The sequence below is a fragment of the Engraulis encrasicolus genome, chromosome 21 (genome assembly GCF_034702125.1).
Source record: "Engraulis encrasicolus isolate BLACKSEA-1 chromosome 21, IST_EnEncr_1.0, whole genome shotgun sequence".
Lineage (NCBI taxonomy): Eukaryota > Metazoa > Chordata > Actinopteri > Clupeiformes > Engraulidae > Engraulis > Engraulis encrasicolus.
Genome location: NC_085877.1, coordinates 8204128 through 8217476, shown reverse-complemented (window position 1 = coordinate 8217476; position 13349 = coordinate 8204128).

Here is a 13349-nt window from a genome sequence, read left to right as displayed (position 1 = left end):
GGGAATAACCACGCGTCTAAGAATTATATTGAGATATTGGAAATCAACCACGTGTGCCTTCACTCCAAGAGTGGAAAACTGAGGCCACCTCCTATGAGGTCATGTTAGCAAGGATAAGGAGTAAAGGTCCTGTGGAACTGGGGCTTTGGGATTTTTTCATGGCACATCTTACTTCTAACTAGTGCCAAGACTGTGAAGCTTGCCTTAAGAAATATTATTTTACTTTACTGTATTATTGGACCTTGTGCAGTGTTTTTGATATTCCTTTTTTTATAGGTTTCTGTATATATTGATTTGTAATATTTTATTTTGTTGAACTGGGACTACCTGAGACTTTTGAAAATGTGTCCTTGAAATGCTGGCCTTCCTATTGTTTGTTTCCATATGATGTACTACTGCAAATGTATACTATACTCAGTGTGTTTCAATAAAAAAACAAGACAAAAGTGTGAATAGTGTTAGCCTACCTTAACCAATCAGTTACGGACTCCACGGGTGAGTTCTGCGTCACCCCTCTCAACTGTTTGCTGATTGGCAGAACTGTGAGCGAACCGAGCTAGGCGGGTTGTGCCAGACTATGTACGGAGCCAAAATCTTGGGTGGAAGTACACGTCGAATGGCGTCGCCAGGCTACCCCCATGGTGCCTCTGTACCCCTCTAATGAACCTCTAATTAGCTGTTGGGTTTTTTGTACTTTTGTCCCTTCCTACCTGACTGTTTCCAATGGTGAACATTTGTTCTTACAGGGATTTTACACCTGGTCTCTTTCAGCCATTTGAGTGAACTCAGACCTGTGACTCAGCATTTTCTGTGCATATGTGAACGCCCCAAAAGTGTACCCAGACCCCTTGGAAGTGAACCGTATGAGACCTTCATTGACATGGTCTCAGTATGGTTCGTTTATGAGTCCTGACAAGTTGCACTTGTGACAAAGTGTAATCAATTGAGGTGAGCTCTAGAGGACCGGGTTTGATTAAAAAGAGTACTGACACACCATAAAATCCTAACAGGACCAGGAGGAGCAGTTGATTTTTTTATTGTAATACACTCTCAATATGAACAAAAACAGAACTGAGTCCTTTTGCTGTCGGTTCACTTTTTGGTCCACTTAAAGAGGACTGAGTTTGGTTCACTTAAAGGGGACTAGGTGTGAAAATACCCTTATTGTCTATTCTTCTCTTGAACTGCAATCTTCATGTGAATTGCTTCTTCATATATTTTTACATCCCTGTTCCTATTTCATTGAGTAGGAAACCAGCAAGAAGAGGCAAGATCAAGTGGCCAAAGTCATGTGAAGCAGAGACATGGCGTGCACTGGACGCAGACCTGATGAAGACCCTAGAGCAGGGTTTCCAAAACTGTGGTGCGTGCACTCCTGGGGGTGCGCGGCCTGTCATAAGGGGGTGCACGAGCTAAATAGAGCCTTGGTGGATATGTGAGTTTTTATCCAGCATTAATGAACATGAAGTAGCTTTTAATTGTATGGTGAATTGTATGCTAGAAGGGTCCATCTGAAGTGTAGTTTCACTCCTAGACAATTGGAAAAGAGGATTCTTCAATGCAACTGTGCATAATGCACAGTGAATCATAGTTGCGTGGCCATCAGCACACCAAAATATTTGCTTAAGGGGTGCGCGGACCACATGTACAAGGGGGTACTGTTACGACCCCAGCTCGTTTTGAGGGCGCAACATGAAGAGGAGACCACACAAAGATTCAAAGTTCAATGATATTTTTATTGAACCACAATTATCAATGAAACAGGTGTGATGATGTATGCAATGTATGCGTCAGTATCAATGTGTGAGCTGTAAAGAAAGAATCAAAAGAGTGAGGGTATAGAAGTGAGGGGAGCAAGAAAGAGCCAGTGGTGAGGTTGAGGTCAGAGTGCCTAATGAGAGAGAGGGAGAGGATGGCTTTTAAAGCCTACACCTGCCCGCAGGTGGAGGTAATCACAATTAGCCTAATCAGGCCATGGCTCTGCTGTGCACTAACATGCCACGGCCTGGAGATGGCACAAGGGGTCATCACAGTACGCAGGGGGTAAAGTTTGGGAACCGCTGCCCTAGAGGAATCACTGCGAGGAGGGGCGGAGGCGAAGCTCAATCTGATTGGGGACATCATATACCAGACCTGCAAGGACAGGTTTGGCGAGTTTGTCCCCAGACATAGGACCATCACAAGAGAGAAGGGCAGGAGGGAGAAGGAAATCCTCCAGCTGGTGCAGAGGCGTCGGCAGCTCCGCAAGAACTGGAGGAAAGCAACACAAGCAGAGAAAGAAGGGCTGAAAGCACTGTGGGAGGAGGTCAGAAAAAGACTGGCTGGGCTTCGCAGAGCTGAGCGTATTCGGAAACGCAACAGGCGGAAAGAAAAAGAGCAAGCCAGTTTCTTCAAGGATCCCTTTATCCCTTTAAGCATGCCAGACAGCTGCTGGAGGAAAAGAAGACTGGCAAGCTTGAAACCACCAGGGAGCTGTTGGAACAACATATCCGAGAACAATACAGTGATCCGCAAAGGAGCGTCCCTCTAGGAACACCAGGATATGTACCTCAGCCCGCACAACCAACATCAGAGTTTAACACCATGCCTCCCAAGCTCAGTGAGATCAGGCACGTTGTGGAGAAGGCCAGGTCCTCTTCTGCGCCAGGCACCAACAGAGTGCCCTACAAGCTCTACAAGAACTGCCCCAAGGTACTAGAACTGCTATGGTACCTGATGAGAACTGCATGGAAGAAGCAGCTCATCCCATCTGAATGGCAAAGAGCGGTGGCAGTCTTCATCCCTAAGGAAGTCAACTCCAAAGACATCGGCCAATTTCGTAACATCGCCCTACTGAACGTAGAAGGAAAAATCTTCTTCTCAGTACTAGCCAGGAGGATGACCAACTACCTGCTTGAAAATGGCTACATCGACACCAACTGCCAGAAAGCAGGAGTGCCAGGGTTCCCGGGATGTGTAGAGCACTCCACAATGATCTGGGACCAGATCCAGAGGGCCAAGAGGGAAAAGACAGACCTGCATGTAATCTGGCTCGACCTTGTGAATGCTTATGGATCAGTCCCGCACCAGCTGATCACCTACGCCATGGACTTCTTCCACATGCCAACCTGTGTCAAGAACTTGGTAGCACAGTACTTTAACAACCTGCAGATGTGCTTCTCCCTGCAAGACTTCACCACTGGGTGGCAGCGGCTGGAAGTCGGAATAGCAATGGGATGTGCCATTTCTCCAATTCTGTTTGTCACAGCATTTGAGATAATTCTCATCGGTGCAAGGCAAATGGTAGGAGGGATCAAGCTTCCAACTGGTCAGAGGCTTCCCCCACTAAGGAGCTACAGTACTTGGACGACGTCACCACCCTCCTTCAAACAGCAGCATGTACATCAAGACTGCTGAAGAGGGTGGATGAGTTGATGTCATGGGCAAGAATGAAAATCAAGCCCTCCAAGTCTCGCAGCCTGTCACTTAGGAGAGGTGTTCGGAACGACAGCACCACCTTTGTCGTCGGAGGGGAGAAGATACCACTCCTCGCAGAGCAGTCCATCAAAAGTCTGGGGAGGCAGTACACTGCAGAGCTGTCTGATAAGCAGATGGGGAAAACCGTCATGAAACAGCTCTGTGATGGGCTGGCAAGGATCGACCAAAGCCAACTCTCTGGGAAATACAAGGTCTGGTGCTACCAATTTATGCTCTACCAGAGGGTAATGTGGCCCCTGAAAATGAGTGAGATCCTCTCATCAACTGTGAGTAAGATGGATGGGAAAGCCAACTCATTCATCCGAAAGTGGTTGGGGCTGCCACGGTGCCTGTCTGAAGCCAGCCTTTTTGGAAAAAACGCGCTGCAGCTACCTCTCAAGTCACTTCAGCTAGGCTACATGCAGGAGAAAGCTAGGTTGGTCCTCGAACTTGGGAGTCCATGACAAGTCTGTAAGGAATGCCAACGCCAAGGTGTCGACAGGCCGCAAGTGGAAGGCCCAGTCCGAGGTCAACCAAGCCATCAGCCGGCTCCAACATCAAGAGATCCTGGGCAGAGTCCAGGTAGGGCAACCGTATCTCACTCATTTCGTGAAGTATTCACGAAAAAAATAGATTAATTTTCGTGGTGCATTCACGTTATTGCCCGCCTTTCGTAAAGTCTTCACGAAAATAATAGATTAATTTTCACGCTGCCTATTCACTTGAATTGCCCGACTGTTGCCTAGCGACCCACTAGTTTGATGCCCTTTCGGTAGCCTACCGTCACATGGTAATCAAACATTTCAAACAAGCAATTTAGGGTTAGGTTTAGGGTCAAGGTTAGGGTTAAGGTTAGGGTTAGGTTTAGGGTTAAGTAGGGTTAAGGTTAGGGTTAGGTTTAGGTTTAGGGGACATAAGGCGTAAGTACCGAAAGGGCGTTGAATTAGTGAGTCCCGAGTGTATCAGCAGTGTTCTGTCAGCACCCCCTCCCCGCCCCTGCAGACGTTTGGATAACCATAGCAGCAGTGGGGCAATTCAAGTGAATAGGCAGCGTGAAAATTAATCTATTATTTTCGTGAAGACTTTACGAAAGGCGGGCAATAACGTGAATGCACCACGAAAATGAATCTATTATTTTCGTGAAGACTTTACGAAAGGCGTGAGATAGGGCTCGGTAGGGAGGGCAGGCCTAAGATGGGGAGATGCACCACGCTTCTGGTCCAAGGCCAACCGAAAGGAAAGGAAGGAGATGGTGGTGGCGGAGGTGACATGGAGGAAGACCGCTACAAAATCAAAGCCGTGTCGCAGGGACGGCAAGGAAGCTGGACGAACTGGGAGGGAATTACAAATAGGAACATCAGCTGGGCAGATGTGTGGAAGATCCCACAGGCAAGACTAAGCTTCCTCATCCGCTCAACTTACAACACGCTTCCCTGCCCTCGGAACCTCCACCAGTGGTTCGGAAGTGAAGAATGTTGTGCACTCTGCAGTGCCCCCAATGCAAGCCTCCAGCACATATTGTTGGCTGTAAGATCGCGCGTTCACAGGGCCGCTATAGGTGGCGCCATGACCAAGTCCTGAGGAAGCTAGCCGAAGTGCTGGAGGAGTGCCGACAAGGAAGTGAAACACCACCACCTCCAGAGGATTTCACCACCTTTATTGCAGAGGGAGGGGTCAGCAGAAGCATCAGGCCAAGGAAACCATCAAGGTCATTCACCCCTGACCAGGAATGGAGCATGAGAGTCGACCTTGACAGGAAGCTTCAGTTCCCTATGGAGATCACCACCACATCTCTCCGACCAGACATTTGGTACGTTTACATGAGGCATTTAAATCCGATTTAACTCACTTTAAATCTCATTAAAACTTAATTCCACTTTAAAAACATCATGTAAACACTTACCGAACAGGATTTAAGTTTATTCTGATTTAAACTTAAGTCCGATTAAAGTGGGTGGTTTATTCCTCTTTTAAATCCGATTAAACACGTTCCTCTGTCATGTAACCTTTTAATCAGAATTACAATAAATCCGGTCGTTCCACGCATGCTCGTTGACCACACGATGGCGCCAAGAGCCCGTGCTCTTTGTCAGTGAGAAAAAGATGGCGGCACTTCCTGTTGATTTTCACATGAAAGTTTTGCTTAATTTAAAGTCCCTAAGCGACTATAAATGTTGTGGCTTCAATATATTGATGTAAAAGTGCCCCTCGAAGTAATTAAGCACAACAAAGTTACTCCACATCACCCTTTCACCAGTTCGTTTTTCTAAGCTAGGAGGGTGCTAACTAGCATTTGAAAGAACCAGACCCAAAGGGGATTTTACCAGCCTTGAGTCCACTGAGGGAATTCATTTTCGGGCTGAAGATAAGCTTGTGTCCCAGTAGTTCCCCGGAGGTTTGGCGACCACGCCCCCACGCCTTATTTGGCTCACTCAGCACGTGCGTCTTCAGTCCAATCGCAATGCTTTATTTTCCCCAGACGTTTAATCGCATTTAAGTGAAATTGCCATGTATACACGTCGCAAAATAACTCTTAATCCGATCTACTTAAATCAGATCTATTAGATCCGATTCAAAAACATCATGTACACGTAGGAACTGTTGTGTGGTCAGCTAAGGCAAGAACAGCGTTCCTCATCGAACTAACAGTGCCTATGGAGGAGGGAATTGAGGCTGCCTTTGAACGTAAGAGGGCCAAGTACTCAGAACTGGCTGCTGAGTGCCAGGAGGCTGGCTGGATGACCACCATCTATCCAGTAGAGGTCGGCTGTCGAGGCTTCATAGGTTTGTCAACCACACGCCTCCTGAGGGACGTGGGACTCACCGGAGGAAGGCTCAGGAGGTCTTCCTGCACTTGTTCGTTCCCCTCGGGGCGCGAATCTGCGACCTCATCAACTACATCGGTTTGGAAATGGGATCCACAGTAAAGGACTACAGGACCAGTCCCCCAGCCCAACGGCATCGACACCGTATGAGGCTGTCGGGAGGGAGGTTAACTAACGTTCCACGCCAACTCTGCTAGTTAGCCTCTGTCACATATACTGTGTAGGAACAGGGATGTAGAAATAATTGCTTCATATATTTCTACATCCTTTTCCACATGCGTTTCAGATTGCCCCCATTATGCTTATGTGTACATCTCTGATAACATATCAATGAAGAACACAGGAATAGGGATGTAGAAATATTCAAATGGTGATAAGGAATGAGGAAGAGACCACATAACTGCAAAACACACGCCAAAGGCATCACAAAAAAACTCACATTGCTAGGCAGTAGGCCTAGAGCTAAACACTGTATTAAGTAAATAAAATCCTGGATCTTTTTAAATTGGTTTAGTTCAACTTATTGTTCTTATTTTCACTCATTTCAATCACTTACTGTATATTCGTCTCTTGAACATGTTAGTGTGACTTAGTTTAGCTGCATTAAACAAACAGAAAAATGAGCCTAACAGGTAGATGAAGGTTTATTTTCACAGATGAAATGAACCCTCACAGCTGTTCTTTGGATGTTTTTCTTTCATTCAGGGAAGTGTTCACATGGCAAGCCAATTTGTTGTCCTAATAATGTGTAACTCAGATGTGTCCATATTAGTACTGTTAAAACCAGGGCTTTGAACCGTTATTTTTTTCCAAACGTTCCGTTCCGAACAGAAACGGACTTATAATGTTTCCGGTTATGAGTTCCACCAATAAATTGACGTTCCCGAACCAGTTAGAACAAAAAATATTGTTCCCGGAACGGTTCATTTCGTTCCTGTCAGCTGATTACTCCCCATAGGCCTAACTGACGTTAATTAATCAAGAAAGACGGAAGTGCAAATGAGTCAGCCTACTTCCAAACTGTTTATTCAAGTGATGAAAAGAATATCCTCCAGAATTTTGTCATTCAGGGACGACCTAAGCGGAGAATAAACCTCAATGATAAAAAAAATGTGCGCTCCACGCTGACTTGGGTCACGGCTATTTTATTGGGTCAAGCGCTATTTGTGCATATTTGAAGCGGCCATGGATGCCCAATAACGTTGAACATTCTCGTGCGCTTTACACGCGCTTCTCTGCAATATCTTATGATGATGCAGTGGAAACTCTGCCCTTTTGTATGACAGTGGTTTCTCTTATTTAAGATGTGGAGTGGAGACTTTGTAATCCACAGCTCTCTCTCCATTCAGTCAGAGAATGTCTGATGTCACACAGGACGTGAACCTCAGCCGTCATGGTAACGTGCACAGGAAAACATTTTTTTTTTTAGTTTGAGGAACGGTATTAACCGGTATTAACCGGTTACCATTATTTTTAAATAAGTGTTTCCGTTCCAGAACATGAAAATAATAATGTTTCCGGTTTCGTTTCTGTTCCCTGTAAAATACAAAATGTTCCTGGTTTTCGTTTTCGTTCCTTGAACCGTTTCAAAGCCCTGGTTAAAACAATTAGGCTATGGTCAAGATAACTCTCTGTTGATGACCTTTTCAAAACCCGCTTTTAAAATTATATCCCCATAATGCACATGGTTCCACCAGTGGAACACTTTTTGAATATTGAGGTAAAGTGGTGTAACCAATGCTTTAGTCATTACACATAATTATGCTTCCATCCATGGCTTTATTGGCACTTCAATCATACTTTAATGGCACTTTGTTTTCATCCATGGTTGTATTGCCACTTGTATGGGCCTATCATGCCCATTCATGTGAACTAATGCCATATATTTTGATTCAGCATGCAGAGGACTTAGGGCCCGAATGGACATGGTCCACCCATTGGCAATCCAGATTCCAGTGCCTTGAAAACACATGCCTCCAGACAGATGCAACATCTGTACTGCTTGTCCAGTCCTGTGCAAGACTGTGCAGTTGAATGCAATTGCATGTGTTAAAACCAACGACCTGTGAGAACAAGTCCACCATGATAGGTGTCATCTGGAGGAGTCATAGGTCCACAATAAGGCCTCTTTCTCTGAAGCCTTTCAGAGTTAAAATTCATGTCATCTTTGTTTGGAACCTTTTCAAGGAAATAAAACATTTGAGAAATACTGGTTCTTTCTTTCATTAAAAAAAAAACAATATTCCGAAGAGAAGAAGTGAAATGATTAAAAGCTCTGCAAAACAACCCATTCTTTTGTATGCTAATTTGACCTCTCTGTAGTGGATGACTTTTATTCATCTCTGTCAAAATAGCCTCTTAACAAGTGGCCAAATGGTGGGGGCAGTCAAGAGTCCTGGATGTCCTGATGTACTAAACAGAACTCTTGAGTATCCTATCCTATCCTAAGCCTATGGCTTTTGTCTGCTATTGAACAGCATCTTAGTGATAACCTCAAAATCAGATTTTGATCATTAAGCCTCAGTGATTCACACAAAGTGTGTGCCGTGTGTTGTCCCGGGCCCAGGGAGATGGTGTGGGGAGGCATAATTGGGTCCTGATTACATGAATGTATTGGTTGGGACACACACACACACACACACACACACACATACATACACACACACACACACACACACACACACATACATACACACACACACACACACGCACACTGGTGATGCTGTGTTCTGACCTGGCTAGACCGCATTTCTCTGAGTAACATCCCATCTGGACAGGCGGATGTGAAGTTTTTAAATGAGCGCATTACTCTACAGGGATTTCAAGCATGAGGCAAAGCAGGTTCCCAAGTAACCAGAGATGCAGCTGGCCAACATGCTGTAGTTCTTGACTGTGAACAAGGTAGTTGGAATAGAGGAGAAAGTCTGCAATGTGTATGTGTGTGTGTGTGTGTGTGTGTGTGTGTGTGTGTGTGTGTGTGTGTGTGTGTGTGTGTGTGTGTGTGTGTGTGTGTGTGTGTGTGTGTGTGTTCTTAATATAGGCTATTTGCTCAGAAACAAGGATGACACACTTTAACACTATTTAAAACAATTTTTTTTCTTATTCAGCATGGCATTATCTTTAATGGGCTACTGAAGTCATGAGAAAAATCTTTGACCACTTCAACCAATTTCAATATGCTGTTGTATTGCTCATGCTACCCTTGACTTGTCATAGGCTACCTGATGCCGCATTTTTCAGCTCTGCCCAAGATCTGAGCTATTCTGGGGGCAGCTTTTGTTTACATCAGAGACGATCTAGCAACAGTATCTCTGTTTACATTTTTAAAAAATCTTAACATAGGCCTAGGCTACTCCAAAAAAAATCCCAAAAGGTAGGCCTATCACTGTTTGCTAGTTGTCTGCTGATGTTGCATAACCTTTTGGTTTTTGGGAATAAATCATCAATATGTTTTTTTGAAATGTAAACAAACAGAGACTTGCTCTCAGAGGAACTAATCCTCAACACGGGGGCCCCACAAGGATGCTGTCTGTCCACAAGTGTGTTGTTCTCTGTGTATACTAATGAAATGTCACTGCACCACAATGTTTTTAAGTTAGTGAAATATGCTGATGATATGGCTCTAGTGGGACTTTTACGACAGCATATCTGAATATGTGGATCATGTTTTAAGCTAGAGCAGTGGTGTAAGAATAGCTCACTTTTACTTAATGTTTCTAAAACCAAGGAGCTAATTCTTAATTATACTGGTGTCCCTTCACCACTTTTAATTTCTGATCAAAATGTTGAAATTGTCAGCTGTTTTAAGTATCTTGGCACATACAGTGCCCTCCATAATTATTGGCACCCCTGGTTGAGATGTGTTAAAAGCCTTAAAATAAATTCAGTGTTTATTACAGAAGAATACTGTCACACTGAAAATTTTAGGAAAATGTAGCCTTCAACTCAAATGAATTGTAGGAAAATAAAAAAAATCTACAAAATGACTAAAAAATAATTCTTTTTCATTAAATCACCTGTTCCACAATTATTGGCACCCTTAACAATTCCCAGGAAATAAATATAATTGAAGCATTTCTGTCATTTCTACAGTAGTTTACAAAGTTTACCAGAGTATGTAGGAACATTTAATTAGTAATTCATCACTTCCTGTTTCCCTGGGGTATAACTATGACGTGACACCGAGGCCATTTCTCTTTTCCACTCTTAAACATGGGAAAGACAAAGGAACACAGCATACAAGTGAGGCAGATGTGCGTCGACCTTCACAGGTCAGGCAGAGGCTACAAGAAGATTGCCACTCAACTGCAGCTGCCCATATCTACTGTGAGAGGAATAATTAAGAAGTTCAAAACAACTGGAACAGTGGTAAACAAGCCTGGACGAGGACCCAAGTTTATTTTGCCACCACGCACAGTGAGGAGGATGGTAAGAGAAATCAAAATATCTCCAAAGCTCACTGTTACAGAATTACAACAAATGGTAGCATCCTGGGGTCACAAAGTCTCCAAATCAACCATCAGGCGCTGTCTACACGCCAACAAGCTGTTTGGGAGGCATGCACGGAGAAAACCTTTCCTCACCCAAAATCATAAACGCAAACGTCTGGAGTTCGCCCAGCGGTATTGGGGCTTCAACTGGGACCGTGTGCTTTGGTCAGATGAGACCAAGATTGAGCTTTTTGGCAACAAACACTCTAAGTGGGTCTGGCGTGCCACGAAAGATGCGCATGCTGAAAAGCACCTCATACCCACTGTGAAGTATGGGGGTGGGTCAGTGATGCTGTGGGGCTGTTTCGCTTCCAAAGGCCCTGGGAAGCTTGTTAGGGTGCATGGCATCATGAATGCTTTGAAATACCAGGACATTTTAAATCAAAATCTGTTGCCCTCTGCCAAAAAGCTGAAGATGGGTCGTCACTGGGTCTTTCAGCAAGACAATGACCCTAAACATATGGCCAAATCTACACAGAAATGGTTAACCAGACACAAAATCAAGCTCCTCCTATGGCCATCTCAGTCCCCAGACCTCAACCCCATTGAGAACCTGTGGGGTGAGCTGAAGAGGAGAGTACAGAGGAGAGGACCCAGGTCTCTGGATGATTTAGAGAGATTCTGCAAAGAGGAATGACTGAAGATCCCTCTTTCTGTCTTTTCCCATCTTGTGAAACATTATAGGAGAAGATTAGGTGCTGTTTTGTTGGCAAAAGGGGGTTGTACAAAATATTAACAACAGGGGTGCTAATAATTGTGACACACATTATTTGATGTCAAATAATTATTTCTTTATGTGGGATTTTTTCCCCACTGACTAAATGCACTTGTATTGAAGGTTGAATTTTTCTCTTTTTTCCCATTAAGGTCCCATATTATTTAGAGAAAAATCATAATAATTGGAAGCTAAAAAAACACATCTCAACCAGGGGTGCCAATAATAATGAAGGGCACTGTATATTGACTGCAAGCTTAACTTCACAGATAATGTTGATGCAATGAAAGGCCAATCAACGGTTGTTTTTAATCAGGAAACTGAGAGGCTTTGGAGTAAGCTGCAACATATTGGAGAGGACATACATAAGCCTAATAGAGAGTGTCCTTACCTACAACATTTCTGTTTGGTATGGCCACCTCACCCTGCTGAACAAGAACAGGCTGTCCAGAGTGGTGAAAATGGCTGGGAAGATCATAGGAAGACCCCAAAAACCACTGGACAGCCTGTACAGGACTGCAGTTCACAGGAAAACAACGAACATTTTAGATGACCCCATCCATCCTCTTCACTCTGAGTTTGAACTGCTGCCCTCAGGGAGGCGCTACAGATCATTCATTGCTAAGAAGAACATTTATAAACATTATTTTATTCCAAATGCAATTTCCATAGTCAATAAGCTATGGAAAAGCTAGAGATATTTTGAACTAATGCCTGACTTGCATATGATGTGTGTGCTGGGAGGGGTGGTTGGAGGGGGGGTGGATGCAGCATTTGTATGTGTGTTTTCTGTCTATTTGTGTCTATCTGTGTTTATATCCTGTTTTTTTTACCCTGTGAGACCAAAGGCAATTTTCATGTTTCAAGTCCAGGGTAGGCAGTTTGAGCATTACAACATGGACAATGTCTGCAGGGCTCTCATTCTCACGCATTGGGCGTGTAACACACTCTTCAGAGCGTTTTCACACTCTCTCACGCCACACATGCGTTTTCACACGCCCCTTTATATAACTCGCAACAGTCAAATTTTCGTTTGACGGTTATTTTTTTGCTTTGCTAAGAGTTTTGATGAACCTCTGCAGGCTAGACGCGCACAATATGCACACATGAGATGCATCAACCTACAGGTGTTGTGCGCCAGCTTGCACAACAATGGTGACAACTCTTTAAAATATAAAATAAACCCATCCACCCCAACATCGCGATCATAAAATGTTCACAATAATATCTCCAGTATATTTACACCCCCAGTACATTAAACATTCACAAACACACTTAAAAAGCCAAAACAGTAATAGCATAGAGAATCTCTGCGGTGACTATCATGGGTAGGCCTACGGCAGAATCTATAGCCCTAAGATTTTTCCTTGGGAGAGTTTTAGAAGACGGACATGTGCGGTCGGGAAACGCACACGCCAGACTAATGAGTGTAAACAAGCGCAGGTGGAGGAATGGGAGGATGGGACCGGTGATTGGTGGTTTTCGGGTGGGCCATTGGTTAAATGTTCAGTTGCCAAACATGACGGGAGACGACTGGGGGGAGAGGAGGACGCAGCGAGAGCGGGAGAGAGAAAGTTCGGAGGTGGAGGGACGACCACGACCCCGAAGCAGCCACAGGAGACGTGATGCCCGTGAGCCGGTGACCGGATGGGACCAGGCAAGAGCCAGACGATGACTGCGCGATCCTAGGATCTGGATGGAGGAAACCGACTGCTCGACAGAGGGAGCGGAGGCGGCATATTGCCAGATGGATGCCCGCGACCCGAGCAATGCTATTAAAGCCTCGTTGGATGTCAGGGGGTGGGATCGCCTACCCCTCGCAAAGATAAGTTACTCATCGTTTTGCCTGGTCGCCATCCCAGT